General features: G+C 37.2%; 3 non-coding genes across 3 annotated transcripts; all 3 read left to right on the top strand.

Annotated features, from left to right (window-relative positions):
* Positions 1 to 14,013: 14,013 nt before the first annotated feature.
* LOC111910915 (small nucleolar RNA Z102/R77) lies at positions 14,014 to 14,099 on the top strand. Its single transcript, XR_002856679.1, has one exon. It is a non-coding gene; the product is annotated as a small nucleolar RNA Z102/R77 (small nucleolar RNA).
* Positions 14,100 to 14,220: 121 nt separating this feature from the next.
* Positions 14,221 to 14,301, top strand: LOC111910918 (small nucleolar RNA Z102/R77). The gene has a single exon (XR_002856681.1). It is a non-coding gene; the product is annotated as a small nucleolar RNA Z102/R77 (small nucleolar RNA).
* An 81-nt stretch (positions 14,302 to 14,382) lies between these two features.
* LOC111910916 (small nucleolar RNA Z102/R77) lies at positions 14,383 to 14,467 on the top strand. The gene has a single exon (XR_002856680.1). It is a non-coding gene; the product is annotated as a small nucleolar RNA Z102/R77 (small nucleolar RNA).
* Positions 14,468 to 25,814: the final 11,347 nt, after the last annotated feature.

Raw genomic sequence — 25,814 nt, 5'->3', positions numbered from 1 at the left:
TACGCGCAGCATACTCATATGAATTGGGCGGTGAGGCCATACACGTACGCCCAACGTACCAAAGGGTACGCGCAACATACGCGCGCAGAGTTGAAAACCCTAACTTTTAGGGTTTGATCCCTATTTAAAGGACCTTATGCCTTTGGTCTAACCTCCCTCTCACCCTTATACAGCCTCCACAAAAACCCTAACCCACATTTGTGTATTCTTATGATTTGGAATCCATTTGAGAGCATTTTAGTGTTGTTTTGGTGTTTAGAAGAGAAATGAGTTTGAAGGAGTAAGGATTCAAAAGGAGCTTGTAGATCCAGAAGATTGGTACCATTTATGACTCATTTGAGGTATCAAGCTTCAAACTTGATAATTGCATGTTTAGATTTGATTTTGGGGTGTTTGGGGTCACTTTTAGACTCCATTGTTGAGGTTGCTTGAGTTTTGATAGTTTCAGAACATAAGAGCTGTCCTTTTGGGCCCTTAGAAGCACTTAGAGTAGTAAAAATTGGACCTTGATGGTTAAGCCACAACCATGCAAGTGTTTGATGGTCATAAAGCTTGTTAAAAGGACCAAAATCATGTTTTGACCCCAACCATGCATCCAAGCACATAAAGTTTGTGACTTTATGGATTAGGAGGTCTTAAAGGACTTGGATCTACATTTTGGACGTAAAGACTTAATGGATTAAGTCACAAATGATGTCCCAAGAAAGTTGGGTAGTACGCTAAGTGTACACCCTGGTACGTTGCGCGTACAAGTTCAACTTCCCGTTTGCAATCAAGACCAGCGTACATTGGGCATACGTGACAGGTACGTCGCGTGTACGCATACAGAGTGGCTACCTTGGGCTTTTTGGGCCTTAGAGGGTTGGGCCTAGACTATTGTGCCCTGTGGGCCACTATGGGGTATAGTTATGGGCCTACAGCCTATCTGGACCGCTCCTGAGCCTTCGGCACGTCTGGCCCGCCTCGCAGGGCCTGGAGCTTATCTGGACCGCTCGTTGGGCCTTCGGCCTAACTGAACCCCTTTGCAGGGCCTTCACTTTATCCGGACCGCAGTGGGTATGTTGGCCTTTAGCACAAAGCATGACCGCCTCAACCCAACCCCCAATCAACAAACATGTGCACATACATATCATACGCTAGCATATATAACAGATAATCATACCGATCTAACAGATCACTAACACAACAACCATCCTATAACCAGGATACCGATTTAACCGGTCACTAACATAACATCATCCTAACTACCAGGATGCAGATCTAGCATATCAATAAACATATCAAGCAAATACCCGGATACAAATCCGATAAAGGGCCGACCTTGGTGCCTTTGACCCTGTTGATATAGTGAGGATAACTCACCTCACAACTGACGCCCTGAAGTGATAAGCTCAACTCTCGGACCATCGTCACAAATTCCACCACCTATATCCACCATAGAACCATATCCATAAATTTCCAATTTCCCAAAATGCTCCTAGAAGTCAAATAGTCAACCCTTGGTCAAAGTCCAAGTTCATGGTCAAAGTTAACAGTCCATGTTGACCTCAAATCGTCGAGTACAACCAACCACTTGTCGAGTTCCTTTCATAACTCGTCAACTCGCCGAGTCACTTGTGTGACTTGTCGAGTTCCCTGATGTTTGCGCCTGTAAACTCTCAACCGCAAACTCCTGTGACACCCCGAAATTTCCATTCGGTCAAACCCTAAAAGTCAACCACTTCATATTATAAGTCAAGTTCACTTATACTTGTTTTTGGGAAAAATAAGTTCATTTGATTATTTTAATATTATTTTTAAACGAGCGGGTGAAAGAAAGTGTCGTCTCGGGTTTTGATTTTTAGAAACCGCAAACACCTTGCGTCTTAGAAGTTCCCGGCCAAACTATTATGTTTGGGTCGAAAAATCATCCAAAAATCCGTAAACTCATGCTTATCCATGAGTTTACTCCCCAAGTCTAGTCATTCTTTAGTTTACTCCCCAAACACCAAAAGAGTAAACTCCAAAATATCCTCTCAAGTATCATCCAAGTTTTTATTCAAAATCTTCAATCTAGTAAGTGTTTCTAGCCCTTTCAAGTTAGTATACATCCTTTAATCCATCCAGTTTTTTGTTTTGACTAGTTTTTCAAAAACACCAAGAACACACACTAGTGTTCTTGGACTTAAAGTTCATTTCAAGCTTCCACAATGTAAGTACTTCTATCCTAGAGTCATTTTAAGCTAGCTATACAAGCTTATACCAAGGAAAAGTCCCAAGAACACCAAGAACAAGGTGTTCACGGTTTTGGGAGGCTCCCAAAACCATAAACACCAAATATAGTGCCTTAGGGTGCTTTAGGGTGTCTAGATGCTTCACAATGCCTTAGGGACTTGTCTAGATCCATCCTTGATGATTGTATCACACAAAAAGCAACAAAATCATATTTTTTTATGTGTTTACAGTTTGGGGATCTCCCAAAACCGTAAACACCTCAAAAGTGGTGTAAATGTCCCATAAATGGCCCATGGTTGTTCCTTATGCCTAGAATCTAACCTAGACTAGTGCCATGTTTGAGCTAAGGACTTGAAAACCGCCAAATACCAAAATTAGGAGTTTAAGGTAGTAAACTCGTGAGTTTAAGGTAGTAAACTCATGGAGAAATGGTACTTAGACCGTAAACTCCATTTAGGAGTGTTTTGATGCCACACAACACTTCCTAAGGCTAAATCATGAAGTAGGAATGCTTGGAATAGCTTAGAAGACTTCAAATAATCAAATGGTCAAAAGGTTAGGAGTTTACGACCGTAAAATCAAGGGGTGTTGGTCCTTAGGGACTAAAATCATTTTAAGAGTGTTCCTTGAACCCCAATCATACTAGCCTTTCCCTACAACACATAGATGCAACCCTTGAGACTTATAACACTTGTATAAAGTGTTTAGCATGTCCTAGAGTGTCTTAACTATATTTATTAGTTTTTTAAAGACTAATTGTTTGTATACATATGCCCTCATATGTAATTAGGATCTTTGTGCGTGTCTAAGTCTTCACTTGACACCAATCACTTATCCGACACATCCTTCCGATCCAATTGCTACAGGTGAGTTCATACCCCTTAATCAATGTTTTAACTATTTTTAAATGTTTTATGGGGGGGATACAAGTAGAATTATGCTAATTATTATATCAATCACATGTGATTAATAATCAGCATTCAAATGATTGGCTACTCATTAGCCGTTTTACCAAACAGTTTCCTTCAAATGTTTTTATAAACACTTCATATGTTTAAAAATCCTTATTAAACTGTACATTTTACTTTGTATGTTCCATTTCAAACTCATTTACAATTGTGTTTCAAACAAATGTTTCTTTATACTTAAACTGTTTTATCAAACCCATGCTTTCAAACTGTTTTATAGATTGACATCGAGTCGATCTTTTCTTAGATAATAATTTTGATCAGAGGTTTTATAAAACTTATTTTATGCTTTTATATTATAAATTGCATGCCTCTATATGTATAGTTATATAAGAAATGTTTAAAAGACGTAGGAATGCTATCCACCTTATTTCCTTTTCGCGCTTGAGATGTGGTCTGGTGGGATATCGGGTACCCATCCAAAGGTCGTTTAAATATTAGTTATATATCATGTGTACATATATAGTCATAAAGGTCCTTCTAGTTCATCCAATGCCCTTAGGTAGCAAGGGTATACATCCATGTTCATACGTACCAGTTATATTACTAGTAAGCTACCATTTGGGTAGTTTAGGAAGATACTAGAACTATTACTAGAATGCGATATCATACAATGAGTCAGTTCATTCATGAGTCAATACTTTCTAGAACATTACAATACATTACTATAGTTGCTAGATAGAGAGAGCATACATTACAGCTAGAACATTACAGTACATTACTATACTTGCTAGATAGAGAGAGCATACATAACAGCTAGAACATTATAGTACATTACCATACTTGCTAGATAGAGAGAGCATACATTACAGCTAGAACACTACAGTACATTACTATACAATTACATGATCACACTTACATGAGTACAATTACATGATCACACATACATAAGTACGCTTACATATACATAAAACAGACGTCACTAGGTGCTATAGCATGGAACAAGTTCAGGATCTAACTATACCGATGAATCACAACGCAATTGTGATAGTTATATCGGGTATACATGATCATAGTAATGTGGATGTTCACGGCTTGCAGATATGCAGGGGTCGTGTGTAGGTCCCAAAATCCCTTTGATAGGGGAGCGTCTAGCCTGGGATCTAGCCATCACATTATATCTTATCCCTCAAATAAGACAATTGAGTACCGATGTAGTTATTTATTACAAATACTACAGTACTTGGAAGTATTACCCTAGATTTAAGGTAATAGGTATGGTTGTAGTTCGACACTACACCATAGTAGTATTTCTTTTTCCCATTACATTCACTTCGTGAATTTTCACACGACGCACGGTAATGTAGAAACTATATTTTTGGTTAATGATAGTCAGATTTGGGAAGATACACTCTCTTACGTGAGCCATACACACAAACACTAGATGCCTTGGTAGAAGGATACAATTAGTAGGACACATAGGGCTTCCTAGGATCATACAAAACATTTTTATACTTACAGTTCATATACATTCTCAATACTTACAATTCATATACATACAAATACTTACATACAAATTAAGACACTAAAATACTTATGATCTCACCAGCTTTAAAACTGACACTCTCTTTCAAAATAACCTGTATCCTCAGGTCGTCAATAGACAGGTACCGATGCAAGGTTCAGGGAAGATGGTGCTCGTTCAAGACGCATCTTTCATTTTGATTTATTCTTTAGTGTCTATTATATATTGACATAACACACTTGTATTAAAATTATATTATTAATGCAATGGATGATGTTGTTGCTTGTTTACTACTTTTCATTGTTGTGATACTGTACATGACGTCCTCCGCCCCAGAACGTTTCCGCCGTTCTTGGTTTTGGGGTGTGACAACTCCTGACCGAAAACACATCCAGTCGAAAACCCCTTGGTCGTAAACTCCTTGGCCGACTTGTCGAGTTTCTTTACAACTCGCCGAGTTCATGCGTTCCAAAAGTCGGGAAAACCCTAACTTACTCACCGAGTCACCCTACTGACTCGTCGAGTCCACGACAATCTTCATCGGACTCGTCGAGTTAACCATGCAACTCGTCGATTACCTTCAGTCCATAACCAAACAAATGCTTATTAAGCCACCTTAAGGTTCCATATTGTAGATCCAGCTTCCTAAGGCATGTTTATCACGTAAAGTTGCAAACTTGACGTGCATGCAAGGCTCTAGAGTCTTAAAATGACAAAACCAAGCTTTTAATGGAGTTTTACACTTAAGAAGAAGTTCATACTTGCCAAAGCTAGGAGCTTTATGGACTTAGAGACCAAAGAGAGTTCAGATCTAAAGTTACAACTTCATATATGAGCTTATACTCAATAATAGATTCATAATATGCTAGAAAAGCCCTAATCTTCACCCAAATGAGATCTACAAGGAAATGAGGTCAAGATAACGACTCGATACCTTCAATTGATGCTAACTGAGGTAGATTTCTAATTCCTACACGTTCCTTGCTTCTAGTCACTTTTTCTTCAAGCTCTCCCCACCAAGAATCCTCTTCCAAAGCTTAAAACATACAAATGGAGCATACACACATATTAGGGTTTGTTGAGCTCTCAAGGGACTGCAAGGAGGACAAAGGAGGCTAATAATCCCTTAAATAGTGTGCAAAACCCCGAAAATTAGGGTTTCATCCTCCAACTCCTACTCGTCGAGTCCCTTCTTGGACTCGGCGAGTAGGTCACTTAAACACGTGGACCACCACGCTGCTACTCGACGAGTCAGGGAACCCAACTCGTCGAGTAGACCTTGAAATCATGAAAATTTAACCATAAATCAATACTTTGGGAATCGGGGCATTACATCATATGATCGCGGGAATGCGAAGGCTTGATCGTACACTTCCTCGTGTTTTGTATTATGGTTTATGGGAAAACTCTGATGTGAAACTAATTTTGAAAACAAATTGTATTAACTGATGGTTTTGTGGTTATTTAAAAAGTTTAAAATTTTCAAGAATTTTTTGAATGTTACAATAACACATGCAGAAATCACAAAGATAAATAGCATACAGAATGCTCATCGGGCATCGCCTGGTAAACATATAAACACATAACATATGCAAGAGTCACGCATACATCTAGCATCCTAAACATAATAAACCATGGTCTGACATTGGTGCCTTCGACTCACTAATCACAGTGAGGAAACTCACCTCTAGCTGTTGAAACACTCAAATGAATCTCGGTCTGTTGGTCTGGAAAATCTTTGTGCTATCATCATCAAAATAATATCCAATTCATAATTGGATATCAACCCATAACCAAGAATCTAAACTACTTAGCCAATAACTAGGGTAAAAGACCATTTTACCCTTTTTCTTACTTGGCCCAAAACCAATGCCCAACCCAACTGCTCAAAAGGCCCAAATCCTAAATGGCAACCCAAAGCCCAATATGGCCTAATCTTCCAAATTAGGCCCAAGAACGATCATGGGCCTAAACCCCAGGAAGCCCAAAATGCTAGTCAAAAGCCTAAATCATAAGTCTAATGGTCCAACAAGGCCCAATCTTAAAAATACAAAGCATAGCCCAGCTCTAATTACGCTAAGCACATGCGTCCATCTGTTGTATACGCGGGGTGTACTCGGCTCATACGCCCAACGTATGCCTCAGACTCCCAAACCATTTCATTAAGCACTTAACAGTTAAGACCTTTTGCCAAACTCTCGGATTTGGTCCCTAAGGGTGACTTAATACGTAAAGTTGGCAACTTTACACCCATGCATGGCTTAATGGGATCCAACACTAAAAAAAAATAAGCTTAATAAAGATCTTAACACTTGCATGGAACAATATCTTTCATAAAGTTTGCATTTTTATGAACAACGGACCTCCATGGAGCTAAGATCTAACATCCATTTCTTATGGAGTACATCAAAACAAAACTTTAACTCAAAAGACTCAAAAATGCATAAATTACACCATAAAATATATTTAGCACAAATGACCATCAAGGTGAGAGCTTTTTACCTCAAAACGATTGCAAATGTGAAGGTAAATCTGGATCTACAAGCTAAATTTATTCCTCCAAGTGTTCCTCTTCTTCTTCTTCACCATAAAACACCAACAAACTCACTTTCAAGCTCAAATCTCACCAAATTCACTTAAGGTTTCGTTTTTAGGGTATAGGGAAATGGAGGTTGGTCAATAAATGTCCAAGAGGTGGGTTAAGTTTTTTAAATATGGTGCAAACCCTAAAAATTAGTGTTTGCCCAAACCATGCGTACGCCCAACATACATGGGTGAAGTCTGAAACCAGCAAAGAGCTAGTACGTTAAGCGTACTCATAGAGTACGCCTCGCGTACTAGCGAAGGACTAATATGAAAAGAATTTTCCAGTAAGAGCTAAAATGAAACTTACCACATTATGAGTGTTATAATTCTCTCCCACTTGAATCAGACTTCATCCTCGAAGTCCACTGTCCTAAACAACTCTGGGTAATGCTCCCTTATATCGTCATTTGGCTCGTACATCCATTATGAACCCTCGTGATGCTGCCACTGGACTGTTACGCTTGAATGGGTATGTTTCCGTTTTGCTCTTGTAATTTTAAATATTGCATTTTTGGTCCTTGAGGTTAGTACGCAAGGCGTACCATAAGGTACGCTTAGCGTACTAGCTGAGAAGCTACTACACGGGGCGTACCGCATGTGTACACTTAGTGCACTAATGGGGAGAATCGATCGCGGGTTCGAGCCTCATACGATGGGCTTACGAGGGTTACGCAAGGCGTACAAGGGGTTTAATGAAACCCTAATTTTAGAGTGTTGCCCTCTATATAACCACATTAAGTCCCAAGAGATGGCCTCTTTATTTGACTCCATTGTCCTAAAATCCTAATCTCGAACCTTAATAGCATCTTTGAATGTTCCTAACCTTTTGGGGTGTATCTTTGGTTAGTTGGTGCCTTTGGTAGAAGAAGGAGTTGGTGAAGAAGATTTTTTGGAGATTGAGCTTTTAGATCTAGAGATTAGGCACCTTCCTCAGTTGCAAGAAGGTATAAAGCCTCAACCTTGATCTTTGTATGCCTAAATCTCTTCATGTTATGGTTTTATGCTTTTTGGTCTATTTTGGGTTGGTTTGGTCAGTTAAAGTCGTTTATGGGGCTTATCCTTTTAGATATGGGCATATTAAGAGTTTCTTAAGCATAAAGGTGCAAACTTTATGGTGATTTTGGTCTCATGCATGTGTTAAGTCATCTATTAAGCTCTTTTGAGCTCAAGAACCCCATTAAGCCATGCATGCACGTAAAGTTGACAACTATACATGATAACCCACCTTAAGGAAGTCAGATTTGAGTTTGGGACGGAGTCTTATACTGTTCAGTCACGACCCAAGCCCAGCTAGCCCATAAACAGCCCAATACTTCATGACCCAAAATCGAAAACCCAACAGAGGGTGTACGCTGGGTGTACTCCTCTGGTACGCGGGGTGTACGCACGTCTGTACCAAAAATCCTTCCATGTGCTTAATGGCTTAAGCACTTAAGCCCATATGCCAAATTTAGTGACAAAAAGGGCCTAAGATTCATAAAGTCTCAATCTTTATCCTTTTGGACGTCCATAAAGCTCTTAACTCAAGATCTTAACCCATTAAGACCTTCCTACTTCATATATGGGACAACCAAAGCCATTGGGACCTCATTTTTCTCACTCAAGACCTCTCCTATGGTCTGAAAGACAACTCATCTTAACCAAAACACATCATGCATCATAATGGGGGTTTTTGGGACAAGAAATGGTGTCAAAACTTCACCACACTTAGATCTACACAAAATAAATGCCAAGCAAGAAGCTTTATACCTTTAGGAGCTCTTGAACCACCAGAAAACTTCAGATCTACACGCTGGCCTTCTTCCTCTACTCACTAGATGCAACACCTTCTTCTCAAAACACTCCAAATTCACTTCAAAAGCTCACACACTCAAGAAGTTGGCTAGGGTTTGGGGAAAACGACTCTAAATAGTGGAGGTTAGGGTAAGGGAGGGTTATGAGCTCTTAAAGTTGTTTAAATAGCCTCCACACCCGAAATATTAGGGTTTCTGGATGATATACGTACGCTGGGCGTGCGTCGAGGGACTTACGCATTCATTTACTCCAATACGCTAGGTGTACATCCAGCTTACGCTGGGCGTACCCAGCCAAACACATGAATGCATGCTTAGCATGCATGGGGCCTCTTTGCCAAACTTTCCCCCCTTAGGGACCATTGATGCCAATATCTTCAATTTACAATATCTCCTCTATCCTAAGTTCGTTCCCGACGAACTTTATATCCACGTAAAGGTGGCGAGAAGCCCTACGCTTCTAGCAACACACCCCGACCCGAAACCTTCTCGAATGAAACCCATTGCCCATAAAAGACCGAAACGCCCTTACTCTTGATCTCGGGAATCCATAAATAAATACTTTTAGAACGGGGCGTTACATAAGGGCAAAGAAAGAATTTCACATATATGATTTGAGCGGGAAAATTAGATGGGAGCGTGCTTAGCTATTGCAACGTGGCAAAATGTACTTATTTATTAGATTAGGGGATTCATTTCCTGTAAACAACTGAAAGAAACTTGAAAAAAAAAGTATACAGTATCATCGGTTAAACATAAAATATAAATTACAATTGTAGATATATTCAACAAACATTATTTATTGTAGAGATATATTTTGATATTCAACAACCATTATACATGTTTTGATATTATTTATTATACATTCCCCTGACATACTAATATTATGCCTAAATTGCCCCTGTTAAGGTAAACAAATGAGAAAAAAATAAATATCCATTTATATTTAACGGACACTTTGGACACTATAGGGGCATTTTTTGTATATTTGAGTCGATTGCACACACACACGTAGAAAAAGTAACAATTGTGGTATTATGAAAAAAGAATCAACACAAAATTTTATGTTGATCATCCATGTGGGAGAGTGTATTATAGAACAAGCCCTTTTATACATTTAATCAATAATTACACATATAACATAAGAAGTTGACTTTTAATAGAATCCTACTAACGATATTAAACGGATTCAAACTTAAAAAGGATAATATGATTGTTTGTAATTTAAAATGCAAAATCAAGAACATAATTAAGAAGGATTTACATGCAAGATATAATTTCCCATGGGGTTTAAAGGAGCAGGAGCAGAAGGTCATTTTCGGTATTTTACATAACCATCAAGAAAGATTTAGTCTTTTCTAGAAAAGCACCACACATTCACACACATTTATAATTGTTTTGCGGTTAATAAATCTAAATTGCACATTGTAGAAAACGAGAATAAAATTGATTGTTCAATACTTAAATGACAAACATCAGATCATTTATGTCATTTCTTTTGTTGATTTTAAAAAAAAATCACATAATAGCATGTGCTTTGGTCCATATGGTTATGGAAAAGCCAAGAGTTACCAAAAGGTATTACCAATGTTGTTGTATTTCATTATTTCTGATTTACTGATATCATGTTCATCATATGTACATATAAATTTGAAAACATAAACCGTGTGCATAAGTTTTCGAAACAAATTACCTATTATCGACTAAATTGCACAAACAAACACACACACGGTTACAGTGATATACACACACATAGATACATAATGAAATAAAAAACACTTATATTCCGATACAAATGCACAAACATACAAATAGAGTCACATGAAATCGCTTTTAAAGTACGATACTATTCTTTGAATTATAAATTGTAAAAAAACCATTTACAGATATTGACTAAATAGCACTCACACACAGTTATAGTCACATACACATAAATACATAATGAAATTAGTATTAACTGCAACATACACACACTGATACATACAAGACAATGATAAAACTTCAATAAAAATTAAGAACTAACATGATTATCGAATGAAATTGAACGAAAATTCAAGACCTTCTTTTTAATGCGTAATGATCTTCTTAGCTGAGAATGAATAAACTTGAAAACAATATAGACTTTTTTTTGAAAGCGTTTTGCAAAGGGTTGTAAAATATCTATATCTATGTCGTCAATATAATGATAATAAGCAAGAAAATCCATTAAAATTTCATTTAAAATTTAAAATATCCAAATTTTTTGAGGTTTGAAATTAATACTTTCCAAGATAAAATGAAGGTTATACGAATTGCATAACTTATCAGTTCAGTTTTGTAGGGATTCAATTTGAATAAATCACATTTGGAGAGTTATTATAGGCGAAATTGAAAAATGATTATGGAAACTACTTCAATCAATACAATATGTAATACAACTCAGCGGAAGCATGGGCAATATCGGAAATTCACTTAGATGCTATTGGCGGGATAAAGCGATTGGTGTGTGTGTGGGGAGGGGGGTAATAGAATGCCACGTGGCAAACTTGTATTTATTTATTAGATTAGGGGATTATACAAAACTTATCTAAAAAGTTTTATTTATGAATAGATTTAAGTCTTTAACAAAACCTTGACTGGATATTGTGTAAATGTCTAAGGACTATGGTGGTTTTTAGATGTTTAATTAGGACTTCAGGGACTATAATTATCAGTTCCCAAAAATAATTTATGTTTAACAAAATTGTAATATTTTAGGAGGGATCAGATCACCTCCGCTTGGTTAAAGGTGGGCTGGTGGGTAGGCTTATTGATAAACCGCGGTGTTTTAAAACCCGGTTTGAACCGGCCGGTCGAACCGGAAACCAAGGGAGTGAGCGGTTCAACTATCACCGATTTTACGTCGATTTTTGAACCGGATTGAACCAGACGGTTTTTAGAAAACCCGACTGAACCGGTCAAAATAAACTCGTTGAACCGGTTAAACCGAATAAAAACACATGGAAAATAACCATTTGCATAATAAACTTTGGTGATTTTTTTTTCAAATATATTTAGTTTTCTCTAAATAAAAACATATGATAAATGTTATAAAGTTTTTTGATATGTTTGTATTTATCTAAAACTATATTTTGTTTCGCTATTATACTTTATTTTCTTTTTGACGTATATGGATTGATGTAAAACACTACAACCTATGATTATGTATTATTTTAATGTATTTGAATTGATCTACAACTTATTTTTATGTATATTTTTAATGTTGGAACTTATAAACGTCAAATTCATGATATATATATATATATATATATATATATATATATATATATATATATACATGTGTTTGTAGGAAAATAGAAAAAAAAAATATGAAAATTATAGAAACTGGTTAACCCGACAGTCGAACCGGGAACCGGTCATCATACCGGTTCAACTAAAAAATTGATTTTTAAAACATTACTAAACCGATCTCTTTGTTTTTCTGCTTATTATTCGTTGTCTTATTAAATATAAACGCTAATAAAAGAATTAGCATTCATCCTGTCACATTAATGTTCAAAATTATATGGGTTGTATAATATCATTAGGTGTGAGACTCGTATATTATACAGGTTAATTTAAAAAAAATGAAACATTAAAGTGTAAGTGGTAAATATTTTTTTAATGTAAAACTTTAAAATAAAAAAGAAAAAAACATATTAATTGCAATTTAATTGTATATATGTATATATATTATATTTAATACTTTACATATATAATTATATGACTTTAATTTTAAAATTTGAAACAAATCAGAAATTTACAAATGGATAATATTTATTTCAAAAATACCACAAAATAACAAATATCAAAACTAATAAGAGATTGATATGCTTTGTAAATAAATGACAACAATATTAACGTATCAATCATTCAACCTAAAGCAAGAATGTACGGTACAAAACCATACAATGTATAAATTTAATCTGTAATAATAAACAGTTACAATTTATGCGAAAAAAACTGATCTCAATTTTTCCAATTAGTTTGGAAACAACATAATTTATGTAAAGATTTAGGCTTGAGTTATAGAAAAAAAAAAGCAATTTCAAAATACAAATTTGGCTCAGTCTCTCGTTATCAATATTAAAAGTGAATCACTTCAAAACTAGTACCAAATTTATTGAAAGTGAATTATATAAAATGGTACGAAATGAATACTATAAGGTATTATATACTTCAGTTTTTCGTTCTTATATTCAAAAAAATTTAACTGCAAAATTTTGTTATTTGTTTGTCTTCTATTTAGATTTAAAAATTAAAAATTATTTATATATTCTAGTGTTGTAAAAATCTGACTAATCCCCGATTAAACTCCGATTAATCAGTAGGTAATTAGTAAAGTTGTAGAAACCCATGAATGTTTAACATTTTAATGAAATTCGATATCAATAAAAACTATATGACAAATTGATTATTCTTGTATCAATTATATAAACATATTTTTTGTGATATTAGTTGTATTTAACTAATTTGTTATGATATTAATTATATTTAATTTTAATTTTTTTTAAAATAATGGATTTACAATTTAAGATTCTTGATTAGTCTCTCTAATCGTATGTCGAATGAATTAGTACAACGGATTTTTACAACCTAGTATATTCTCAAATTTCCAAATTGCGAGTTTGTTTTGTACGTGGATCAAATTGCATCTAAAAATGCAATAGATATATCTACAAGGACCATTTGTTGCAACTTACTAAACATGTTAAACCCTAGAACATCCTCCTCCGGTTTACCTTTATATACGCACGCGGTCTTCTAGGGTTTCCAAACCCAAATTCGAATTGTAGCCATTTTATCCTTACCCACAATATCGATGATTAATCAGGTTGATTTTGTTTTTGTTTTCTTATTTTCTCAAGTATGTTTGTAATTCCAAATCAATCGATGAACATAACGTTGAGAATTACGTTTATGTTTCGACGATAATTGTAAATGTTTGTTTGATTACATAGTTTCTAGAGAGTGAGATGATGATGGAAATTGTTTTCCCTATTGGTTTGATTGCCGATATGATGGCGAAAATGTATTAGCTCTATCTGATCTCTCTTTTTTTAAATCCTTTATTGTTTTAAGCTCAATTGAATTTTAAAGGTATTTAGTATTAAGCATAGATTTTATCGTTTAATTCTAGTAGTTTATATATGTTTTCTGAAGATTTTTTTTCTTTTGATTATTATTGAAATCGTTTTCCCTATTGGCCTGATTTTTCAAAATGATGGGGACGATGAATAAGCTCTCTCTGATATTTTGTCTATTAATTTATTAACCTGTTTCTAATTGAGTTATCAAGATATCTGCTTGTAATTATAGATAGATTCATTGGAAAGGTGAATGAGATGATGATGAATAGATTCCCTATTGGTTTGATTTGCCAGAATGATGGCGAAATTAGTATTAGCTCTGTCTGATCATCTTCCTTCCATGTGTTAAGCTCTAATTTAATTTTTCTATTTTACTTTTGAGATTTATACAAAAGTTATCGGATCCAGTTGTTTGTACTTTTAATGGTATTTCTTTGTACAATTATATCTCCATGAGTTAGTCACACCAGGTCAAACTGGTTGACATCCATTCTTTGATTGTTAAAAGTACGTTGTCTTTTTCCACATTCAATCATGCACCCCTTTCACCGAGACAATCTTTAAAAATAGACAGTATATGATTGAAATAATGTAGTCCTTAAGATAAAGTGTTTGGAACTGCAAATTTTTTTGTTTACTAAACTTAAAAAATGAATGTTGAAAGCTGAGAAAATTACGAACTCTTTATTGGAGAGACTTGTTAAAAAAATCCAACTAAAACACCTAATATAAGGACCATTTCAAAAAACTCTAAAAGTTTGATTGACAAATTAAAAAAAAACGTATGAAAAAAAACGATTTTAATCGGCTTCATACGTTTTTTTTTTTTTTATAGAATGCCCAAAAATCAAGAGACAACTACAAATGTGTACACGCCAAAATTGGAGGAGTAATTGTTAAATAGAAAAACTACCTATAATGCTATAAGTTGGCAAAGATTAGTTGAATCATTGATTGAGTGTTTGATTTGCTCTGACAGGTCAGCCAAAGGTTTGAACTTTTAACTATATCGGTCCAAAATTAGAGTGTTTGATAACAGCATTGAGTCCTCTTACTCGGGCTGTTTACCCCTGATGCGATCTATTTGACTATTTGCAATTGTTGTAGAGGGTTCGCAGCTCTGACAGTCTCTTTCAAAATCGCAAGTCTTCATGTTAGAAGCGATGAAAGGGTATGTATGTACGTGATAAAATGATGGTTACTCATTTAATGAAACATGTCGAGTGTTGCTAGGTTAGCTTTTAACCTTAGAAGTTAACTCATATATGGTCATTCTCCATATTTTCTATGAATTAAATGGTCCAACCATCACTTAAGTGAGTCCACCATTTGGTTAAACAAACTCTATCTTTTTGACATTTTTAACCCTCAAACCTTAAATGGTATAATTTTAATATTTAACCGTTCTTACTACCATTTAAACTATTATTATGATTTATTTTTATTATTCCTGTTATTCTAGCATGTTCATTTACTTATTTATTTTTAAATTATTTCAATAACATTTTAAATTTATTTAAAAATTCTAGTACTGAATTTTACAAATTATGTGGCTTTTTCATCTTCGTCAAAATAAAACCATGTGGGTAAAATCAAGTAGATTGGAAACAAAACCATGTGGGTTTGAATAAAATTCACACGCAAGAATAAACACATATGCAAAAGATACAAATGCAAGAAGAAACCCATATGAAATAAATGCAAATACAAGAATAAATCCAAATTAATAAAACTAAATTTCTAACATCTCAATTAGGACCGTAAACGAACCAAACGAACATGAACAAGGTCTTGTTCATGTTCATTTGTTTAAGGTAGCCAAACAACAAACGAACATAAACGAATAAATCTCGTTCATGTTCATTTGTTTAACAAATTACTTTGTTCGTGTTCGTTTTTGCTCGTGAACATGTTAAAGGAACATAAACGGACAAACATAAACGAACAAAGATAAAAAAACACAATTGAACATATATAAACATAAACGAACATATAATATAGTAATATAATAAAAAAAATTGAGTATAAATAAACTTAAACGAACTAACATAAATGAATGTAAACAAACATCATAAACAAACGTTCACAAACATAAATGAACGAACGAGACGATTGCTCATGTTCGTTCATTTAACTAAACGAACGATAATTTTTGTTCATGTTCGTTCATTTATTAAATAAACGAACATAAATGAACTTTCCGTCGAACAGTTCACGAACGATTCGCCGAACGTTTATTTCGTTTACAGCCCTAATCCGAATGTTAAGTATTTATAATATTGGGTTTTATGATTTTAGTACATTGCAATTTAGTCCATAAATTGAGAGATGATGAAAAGGGGCCAATGTGGCTTTTGGTGGATCTTGGGTCGGATGAGTATGCCATGCATACGTGGGTGTATGCTAAGCGTATTAAGGTGTGCCTTAGTACGTTGGGCGTACGAGGGTGGCATGCAAAACCCTAATTTTGGGGACTTGGCTCATATTTAAGCATCTTTATGGACATAAACCTTATTCTTATCCAGCCTCTTTCAGAGCCTTCAACCCTCAAGCAACCCTATAGCAAAAAGAAGTCAACTTGTGAGCCTTTAAGAGAGTTTGTAGTGGTTTTGAAGAAAGAAGAAGGTGGTGTGAAGACCTTGGAGTGGAGTGTATTGTAGATCTGGGAGTTCTAGCTTGTTTGCAACCTCAACAAGTTATAAAACTTGCATCTTTTCCACTCCATCTTGTAGATCTAGAGTTTTGCTCTTTAAAGTCTATTTTTGGTCCCAAAATGATGATTCTTGAACAAAGCATGTTCTTGGCTCATTAAGTCATCTTTTTAGACCTTTAGGAGGGTATTGAATCAAAAAAGGGTCCCAAATGGTTAGTTTTGCTCCATGGATCATGTAGAAGGTCTTAATGGATTAAGACCTTGAGTTAAGCTCTTATTGGAAATGCAAAGTCATAAAGTCAGAGACTTTATAACTCCTAAGAGTATTTTTAGCCATGGATATGCAATATGGATTTAAGAGCTTTAGTCATTAAGCTCTTAATGGAAGTTTTAGGGGTTCTAGGAGTACGCCCCGCATACTCGGAGTACGCTCTGCATACTCGGAGTACGCCCTACATACGAGGTCAACCACCCCGATGGTGGTCAACATGCAAGGACTCGAGAACGCCCAATGTACCTTCGGTGTACGCTCCACGTACTCACTCTGAGTCGATTTGGTAAAGTTGACTCGGTTGGGTTGACTCGGTTGACTTAGTTGGTTGACCAGTTTGACTTTGACCAAGTTTGATCTTAAGGGTATTTTGGGATTTTGATTTAGATCAGTCATTTGGTTGGAAAATGAGGCGGTTGGAGCTGAGATTCGGAGTCGAGACCTCATCAGTTTTTGTCCAGTTTGCGAGGTGAATTTTCCTCATTGTATTTGCAAGTTAAAGGCACCAAGGTTGGCCCATTAGTTTGATATTCACTAATATGCTGAGTATGGAATAGATATGCATGATTATGCTAGTTATTGATATGCTAGTATGGTAGATATGTAGGACTACATGTGATTCTGTTTGCATGATTATTTGTATATGTTTATTATCTGGTATATGTCGAGATATTGTGTTGGGCTGAGGTTGTACTTCTCCGTGCGGTAGCCAACAAACCTCGGAGCAATCCATATATGAGCTGAGGGTCGGGTAGGGCATGTCAGACTCATACTGAGAGCTCATTAGCATTCCAGATACGAGCTGAGGACCGGGCGGTATACCAGACTCGTAATGAGGGATTGATGGTATTTTAGTCCGATGATTGATCTAGTCAGGGAGCAAGCCAGACATAAGATGTGGGCCCCGATGGCAAGCTAGACTTATGTTGTGGGCTTAGAGGTGATCCAGTCGTTTAGTTGTGGACCCATTGCATGCTGTTATTGTATATGTTATTTGGTTATGTGATGGTATTTTGGGGAAACTCAATAAGCGTTGACTTACAATTTTGGGTTATGTTTCAGGTATTTCGGATGACCGCGGGAAGGCAAAGACCGTACGTATCCTCTGTTTTATGAACTATGATTTTGGGGAAACTCTGATGTCGAAAATGTTTTGAAAACTTTTTTGTAAACAATTTATGGTTTTGGGTTGTATTTAAAAAGTTTAAATTTATCATGATTTTTTATGGATGCTACATATTTACATGTTGGTATCAGAGCCTTAGTTTGAGTGAATTGGAGGAACACTCGTGTGAATCCAGTTTCAGACTAAGGAAAAATATTTTTTTGAAAAGAAAATAATAATTTTCAAATTGTTTTCAAAATGATCAAAGAGGATGTGATGTTTACGATCAGCCGGAGCCAGTAAGTAGACCCCAAATTACCATATTGTTATTTGATCTGGTGATATGTTAGAACAACATGCTAATGATAGATTAGGGATATTCAGGAATTTAATGATAGAATTTCTTGATTATATGATGCCTGATAGCCTAGGGTTTTTCCTTATATGAAATTGACATCATTACTACAGTTGATTAGTGTATGTATCATAGATGTACATAACGAAGATTCTATAGCCTGGGAATGTTTGGTTTGGCCTTATTTCCTGTTCTTGTCTAATGAAGGACTTAGGGTAAAATCATGTATGAAACTGTCTATAGGATCCAGTGTTATATACGATTAGCATACACGAGTGCTGCAGGGTTGGTGGAAGTTTCATGGACATATTGTGTGGGGTCAGTCGGCCAGTTCCTTAATGTTTAGCCTCCCTCTAGGAAGTGAGGATTGAGTGTATGCGTATGCTAGTGTGCATTGTTAGGGTTGTTGTAATGATTCCCTGAGACAAATACGGGTAAGCGTGGAAGGTCGTATGAGCCGTACTAATGGAAGCACATGACCTGTACGTGTAACAAGGAATTCATAACCTCTAGGCTTTGTCGGGAGCTGGTTCCCTTGGTATGATTTGTGTGTTATCTGATATCTCCTTGGTTTATTTTTAGTATGGTGATGACGCGACGTTTCGAGGCAGGATCCGGATCAGGATCAGGGATAGGTGGCCAGAATGGGTCGGTTATGTCCGAGAACAAGATTAGGGAGATCCTTCAGGAGGAGGTTGTTGCTAACTTCCAGGCATAGTTTCTAAAGATGTTTAGGTCTATTAAGACCGCCAGAGATGTTTGCTGCTTTTGAGCAAGCTCAAATGACCTGTTACTTTCGCATGCTCAAGACGGACATCAAGTAGTTTGTATCCAATCAGCGTTATGGTTTATTGTTGGAGTTGCAGGAGGCCGACAGGCAGCGTGAGATTGAGATGGAGCTCCAGACGAGGGAGCCAAGACCGACCCTGGTCCAGTCGCAGCCTGCGCCGAAGCGGTTCAAGGCCACTAATGCCATATCTGGGGGTTGGAAGGGCCGCACTTGTGGGAAGTGTGGCAAGGTTCATGAGGGTGCTTGTCGATCATCTTCTGGGTGCCACAATTGTGGACGACAGGGCCATATGGCGAGGGATTGACGCCAGCAGGCCCCAACACTCAGCTCTAGGATTTGTTACCACTACGACCAAATGGGCCATGTGAAGGCCAATTGTCCCTCGCTTGCTGCTAGGCCTCCAGATCCAACTACTCTGAGGATCACGGATGGGAGTCAAGGCAGGGCGGAGCCCCCCCAGGGCTCGAGGTTGCGCTTTCCAATTCACCGCAGAGGAGGCCATGTCGGCACCAGATGTCGTGACCGGTATGTTTCTATTTATTATTCAGTTGATTATGTTTTATGTTATGCTCATGTATATGCTCCTAATAGGTACGTTCTTAGTGAAATCTTTGCCTGCTCTTGTGTTATTTGACTCGGGCGCGAGTCGGTCCTTTGTATCTCGATCTTTCAGTATGGAGTTTGATATGCCTATTTGCAACATCCCAAAATTCAAGGCTAAAAATTTCATTTTTAAATAAGGTATTACATAAAACCATCGGTACAAGAACATTCATTATAATATCTCATGACAAACCAAGGTGTCAGTAATCAAACATATTATCATAAAACCATATCAGAGTGTAATCCCAAAGATCTCATGTGCGGAAAACATAATGTGATGCGCTGCGATCGAGCCGACTCCTTCCTTGAAAACAAAATACCTGAAACCAAAACTGAAAACCGTAAGCACGAAGCTTAGTGAGTTCCCAAGATACCACATACCATACAAACCAACTGATCCATACATGCCATACATAGCCAAGAACCATACATAACCAACATATCCATAATCAAGTAAGGTGCTATGTGCCAAACATAGTCTTGCTAAGGTGTTATGTGCCATGTATAGTCTTGCCGTTATGCCACGGGCCGCACGTGGTCTTCCTGGTCAAGCTTGGGGCCACTCCCTGGGTCTTACAGACAGGTTCCAAGGGTCACCCCTGGTCTTTTATGTAAGTATCAAAAAGACAACCGTACATACAACTCTACTTAGCTAAACAACATATAGTGTGCCAGAAGCCACCTCCTGGTCTTTTATATATAATAGCATACAGTGCGTCAGGAGCCACTTCCTGGTCTTTCATACATATTGCCTAGGGGTAACCCCCGAGTCTTCTTACCATACATAATAACATACTGTGTGCCAGGAGCCGCCTCCTGGTCTTTCATGCATATTGCCTAGGGCTAACCCCCGGGTCTTCCTATCATACATAAACTAAATGGGCTGACATTGGTGCCTTAGACCCATACAAATAGTGAGGAGACTCACCTCGCACTGCTGAACTTTGCTGATAATCCTCTGGCTGCTGACCGACAACCCTCTGAACCGCTGCTCCACTAGCTAATAGTATCAACATAACACTTAGTTCCAAACTGAACTCTAGAAGTCAAACTAAGTCAACTCTGGTCAAAGTCAAAGTCCTGGTCAAAGTCAACCTTCCAGGTCAACCCTACTCGCCGAGTCTGCCTACTGACTCGCCGAGTTCATACGCTCAGAATCCTTTCATTCGCGACTCGACTCGCCGAGTCAGCCCCTGACTCATCGAGTCTACCGATTTCCGAGTCCTGTCCTGTCCAACTCACTGAGTACCCACTCAACTCACTGATCCAAGTCTTAACTCGAAGGGTTTGGGGTTTTGCGACTTGACTCGCCGAGTCCAAGGTAATCTTCAACATACTCGCCGAGTTGTTCATCCAATTCGTCGAGTTCATCTCCATCTTCATCCAACTCGCCGAGTCCACCCATGTGACTCGCCGAGTCTCTTCAGTTCTTAATCCATACAGTGGCTTTTCGAGCCATGCAGGGGCTCCGATCCATAGATCCACTCTTCCCAAGTCTATTCCTCTAGGGCTAGGGTTTGGGGCAAACTTTACGTGAAACCAAACAGATATGGGCTTAAAACTGTGACAACCCAAGTTGTCCCGCTACATTTCCGCGTTACCGATAACGGAATATTCCAGTTTATAAAAGTTCCGTTAATTTGAGGTCCTCAAATAAATAAACATTTCATTTGTTTATATTTAATATGCCGTTAAGTCGTGATAAAAGGAAATAAAAACACATAACACATATTTCCATTTAGTTGGAAAATGCTAGTTTATTATCACGACCACTAAATCGGGAGCGACCAAAAGCCCCGTCTAACGGTAGTATTGGGTATAATTCCACTGAGCTCCAACTCCCACCCATATATAAAAGGGAGTAAACTCCATTTGGAGCTCTTTCCACCCTCTCTCTCTATACTCTCTCTAGACCCGTTTTCGCCCCAAATCCGCAACCAAACGCTTCCAAATCGTAAGTCCACTTACCCTAGCTTACTCTAAACATTATGATTCGTGTTTATAGCTTAGAATTAGACCATTTAAGCTGTTGAAAAGGAGTTCACGGCCTAAGCTCCTCCTTAGGCCGTAAACACCTAAAATGAGGCCAAAATGACCCCAAAATGTCCCTAAAGGCTTGGAAATAAATTAAGGGATTAGCCTAGGAGTGTTTGAACATGAACACACAATGATTTAGGACATAAAAGAGAGTTTACGGCCCAAGCACAAGCTTAGGCCGTAAACACCTCTTAATCATGTCTAAATGTCCCAAAATCACTCCCAAACCACCCTTAGGCTTAATACATAAATTAGGGGCTTATCATTTCGGGTTTAAACCATTTAAACACATCAAAATGGAGGGACAAAAGGAGTTTACGGCCCAGGCATGTACCAGGGCCATAAACACCCCTAAACACACCCAAATGTTAGTTTTAATTCCCCCAAATGGCCTCACATTTCATTGTAAATTACTAGCAAGGTATTAGGGGCTTGAAACTTCACAAAACTCAAGGGATGAGAGTTTACGGCCGTAAACTCCCTTAGGAGTTGTCCCTGGGCCGTAAACTCCCTAATGGAGCCCTTAAAGACCTTAAACTCATTCACACTATATAGTTTTGGACCTAGAATAATTCCTTGAGCAAGCTAGAAGCCTTAAACACACTAGAACCCCTCACCATGAGTTTACGGCCGTAAACTCATGGTGAGTAGTCCTTGGGTCGTAAACATCACATAAAGAGTTTACTCTCGGAGAGTAAACTCCATTCCTAAACCATGCACACCTTTAGACGCTACCCGGGACACCCAAACACTTAACCAAAGTGTTTTTCGCTCCTTTGAGCGAGTATATTTGTTTAATTAGTATTAAATATACTAATTGTATGTGAACATATGTTATCATATGTTAAATAGGTCATTGAGTGTGTTCGAGTCCTTACGTGACACCGAACGCCCAACCGGCACCCTCGTCGGACGTACTTACACCAGGTGAGTTGATACCCCTGAATGAACCTTTTAAACATTTTTACATGTTTTATAGGGGGAATACAAGTTAAACATGCCAGTTATCATATCAATCACATGTGATTGATAACCCGCATGCACAAGATTTTACCACACTGTATATTGTTTTACCGAGTAAGACACTATAAATGGTTTTCTTAAAGGTTTTCACTTGTTCAAGTTCTTACTTTTACTGTTTTATCAAAGTTTCATTTCAAACTGATTTATGAAATATTTCCAAAGAATTTCTAAAAGTGTTACATCAAACTTATTTCACAAAGGAATACCAAGTCGTGATGTTCTTAAAATATAAAGGTTTTCCAAAGTTTACGCCTATGTTTTTATACTTCTACTCGATAACTTTTCCACTTCGAGATACACTTATACTTGATAACGTTTCCACTTCGAGATACACTTATACTTGATAACGTTTCCACTTCGCGATACATTCATACCTGATGGACGCTTATACTTGTTCACACTCTTACTTAGTGATACGTTCCTACTTCACTTATACTTGATATCGCTCCTACTTCACTTATACTTGTAGTTGCTTATACCTGATAGACGCTCTTACTTCACTTATGTCGTCTCTACTTCGTGATACGCTTATACTTGTTCGACACTCCTACTTCACTTGCGACTGCTCCTACTTCACTTGTTAGACACTCCTACTTCACAAGAATCACTTTTACTTAGTCGTAGTTAGATGTATGTCTGTGCTTATATAGATACATATAAGTAATGATTGAAATACTTAGGAAGGCTCGTCCGCCCTATTTCCTTTTCTTCGTTGAGATGTGGTCTGGTGGGATCGGATGGCCGTCCGAAGGTCGTTTGATTCATTAGTTATATATTATGTATATGATTATAGACATACAAGAATTCTCTAGTCAGTTCAGTTAAGAGTCTCTACCTCTAGTCTACACTTACATTAGAAACACACTACCCACTATTTGGAAGTCTCTACCTCTAGTTCAACACTTACACACTACCCACTATTTGGAAGTCTTTACCTACTATTTGGGATGCATCTTCAGGACACGGCCTTCTCCGTCGTCTAGTTGGTAACCAGAATCTCCTGTAGGGAGAGCGGACATTGTGTGTATAGATCTATACAGGATTGACAACCCTGCACCCGGACTGCTAGCTACAGTCCCGGCCTACCAAGCCAACGGGTGACAAATGTCATATTTTAGACGCTTGTAGGGCGTCTGGTACTCTAGTCAGTATGGTTACGAGTATCCCGGGTTACCTTATAATTCTTTGGCCTTAAGGTAACGGTATCTCGCCAGCAATTTACACTGCATGCTGGTAATTCATTTTCAGAGTCACACTGTTTTGACCTTATAAGACGTATCTTCCATTTGATACTGTCTGGGGTCTGTTTTCTCTGTTTTAGACCTTACTAGACGCATCATTCATTTGATGCTGTCTGAGGTCTGTATCCACTGTATCCACTGTATTCATTGTATCCACTATTTTCATTGTATTCACTGTTTTGACCTTACAAGACGTATCTTTCATTTGATACTGTCTGGGGTCTGTATTCACTGTTTGAGACCTTACCAGCTGTACCTTTCACTTGGTACCTTCTGGGGTCTGTGCCTCCATTTGTTAGACTGAACCAGACGTGTCATTCGTTTGATACTTTCCTGGAGTCTATGATTCCTTGCCTTAGTCAGCAGTCCTCACTGCTAAGGCATATGTTATTCCCTGATGTCGTTTGCTTTCTTCAATAATCAAATTCAGTATTTTGATAATGATAACAATTTAGGGAAAACTACTTTTTACCACATAACACTGACCAGTCTTGGTAGAAGGCTGCTTTTATTAAAGAAAATATAGGATTTTCTGGAAAGAACTCTAATGCACTGTAAACACTTAAACTATTATTTCATAACGTTATTTGACTAAATGACACTAAATATTTATGAACTCACCAACATTTGTAAAAATGCTGATACTCGCTTTTCAAATAACTTGTATTCTCAGGTCAGAAATTAGACAGGTACATCCCTGGAGCTGTTGATGAAGATAGCTTAATACGTTGTAATGTAAACCATGTAAAACTATTACTATTAATGCAATGTTTTGTTGTACTTTGATTACTATAATGCATGTGTTGTGATACTTGACTTGACGTCATCCACCCCAGAACGTTTCCGACGTTCCGGTTTTGGGGTGTGACAGATTGGTATCAGAGCCTTGTTTATAGTGAGCTAAGTATATCAATTCATAAAAGATATACAACCTATAAACACAAAGGGATAAAACACTCTGACCAAGAATTATACTTTAAAATATAACCATATTTTACCAAAGTATAATAACATCCAGAATCTAAACACTCGAACAAAAGTATCACAAAAAGAACAAGAATAAAAGTCTTCGGATGTTGAACATTGCCGTCAAACCTGGGCAGTTATGTAATCGTAAGCTGGAATAAATGTAACCTGATCAACTACATTTATTCGATATGCGATGAACGTGTGCTTGGGAGTGATAGTGGTGTTGCAACAGGTCTGAAACTTACCAACTAGGAATGCTAGAGCCAAACATAAAGTCAAAATACTATAGGAGTATTTTGGAACACTAAAAGATTCACACTAATCCCAGAATTCATATTCAGAAGATAAGGAAACAAACAAGAATTAAAATACCATAGGGGTATTCTAGAATACATAAACAACCTTGCGTGAATAACTAAAAAGATCCTTATTGATATACCTACAACTACAGAGGGTATACCCCCAAGGTTATATATATAATAAGGATCCCATAGGCTAAGAATGTGTGGTTTCGCTCTATTTCCTTTTCCTCGTTGGGATGTGGTTCTAGATTAGTATCACATATTCGAAGGCCTATTGGATCTAAGCTATATATGATTTGTATACCCTGTGTAAACCTATCAGGACTCGATA

The sequence above is a fragment of the Lactuca sativa genome, chromosome 8 (genome assembly GCF_002870075.4).
Source record: "Lactuca sativa cultivar Salinas chromosome 8, Lsat_Salinas_v11, whole genome shotgun sequence".
NCBI classification, from domain to species: Eukaryota; Viridiplantae; Streptophyta; class Magnoliopsida; order Asterales; family Asteraceae; genus Lactuca; species Lactuca sativa.
The sequence above is the reverse complement of the archived record's forward strand: the minus strand, read 5'-3'. Positions and strand labels throughout refer to the sequence as shown.